Here is a 1,599-nt window from a genome sequence, read left to right as displayed (position 1 = left end):
TTGGCCCATAAAACTAAAGATTTTGCAGAATCAATATTAAAAGACATGATTTGATCATTAACTAAATATGGTCTTATTATAGCTCCAGATAAAATACAATATAGTAGGCCTCTACACTATTTAGGAAAGGCCACTGGTGAGCAAGGAATTAGCTCACAAAAAAATGAGTATTAGAATAGACAAATTGAAAACTTTAAATGATTTTCAAAAACTATTAGGAAATATAAACTGGGTAAGACCTTATTTAAAAATAACTACAGGAGAATTACACGCCCTATTTGAATTGTTGAAAGGAGGTGCCAATCCTAAATCACAACAACAATTAACACCAGAAGCTTTAGAGAAAATAATATTGGTAGAAGAAAAACTACAGATAGCTAAGGTAAAACAAGTTAATTATAAAGCACCATGGGATTTAATAATAATAAAAACATCATATACCCCAACTGCATGTTTATGGCAAGAAGGAATCATGGAATGGAAACATTTACCCCATACACAAGTTAAAATAGTATCTTCTTATATTTATTTATGTAGCCAATTAATAATTAAGGGGAGAATTAGATCAAAAGAATTATTTGGTAGAGATGTGCATAATATAATTATCCCTTATAAGAGACAGCAATTAGAGTATTTATTGCAAAATGATGATGACTGGGGATTGGCATTGATAAATTCCGCAGGGCAAATAAAATATCACCTTCCCCAACATCCTATACTAAAATTTGTGCAAGAAACAGACATAATATTTCCCTCAAAGTTTAAAGAAACACCTATAAAAGATGCTATATTAATTTTCACAGAGGACTCCTCAAATGGAACATCTGTGGTTTATTCACCAGATAGACCACCTTTAATAAAGAGGTGTGAAAGTTTTTCTGCTCAGCAGGCAGAGATCTCTGCAGTTATCATGGCAGCAGAACATTATACTCAGCCTTTTAACTTATATACTGACTCTAAGTATGTAGTTAATTTATTTCCAGCTATAGAAACAGCCTTACTCTCAGGAAGCTCAAAGATATTGCCATTGCTACAAAAATTAAAACAGACTATTAATAATAGAAAAGAAAAAATGTACATAGGACATATACGAAGTCATACTAATTTACCAGGGCCTTTATCCTTAGGGAATAGGATGGCTGACTTGCTTACTAGGGAGATAACAATTAATAATGTCATAGAATCGGCTCAGCAAAGTCATAAATTACATCATCAAAATGCTCCAGCACTTAAAAGAATGTTTAACATTACTAGAGAACAAGCTAGACAAATAGTAAAAAACTGTAATTGTTGCCCAGAAGCTTATCATCTTCAAAAAATGGGTGTGAATCCTCGAGGGTTAAAACCTCAAGTACTATGGCAAATGGATCTGACTCACATCTCAGAATTTGGCAGGCTTGCTTTTGTACATGTTACTGTGGATACATGCTCTCATGCTGTTTTTGCCTCGGCAAGAACAGGAGAGGCAGTCAAAGACATTATTCAATACATGATTACAAGTTTTATGGTATTGGGCATCCCAAAACAATTAAAGACTGATAATGCCCCAGCTTATACTTCAAATACTTTTAGGAAATTTTGTGATACATGGGGGATAAG

The sequence above is a fragment of the Nannospalax galili genome, unplaced genomic scaffold, assembly GCF_000622305.1.
Source record: "Nannospalax galili isolate Female #2095 unplaced genomic scaffold, S.galili_v1.0 scaffold1138, whole genome shotgun sequence".
NCBI lineage: Eukaryota > Metazoa > Chordata > Mammalia > Rodentia > Spalacidae > Nannospalax > Nannospalax galili.
This window is presented reverse-complemented; position numbering follows the sequence as displayed.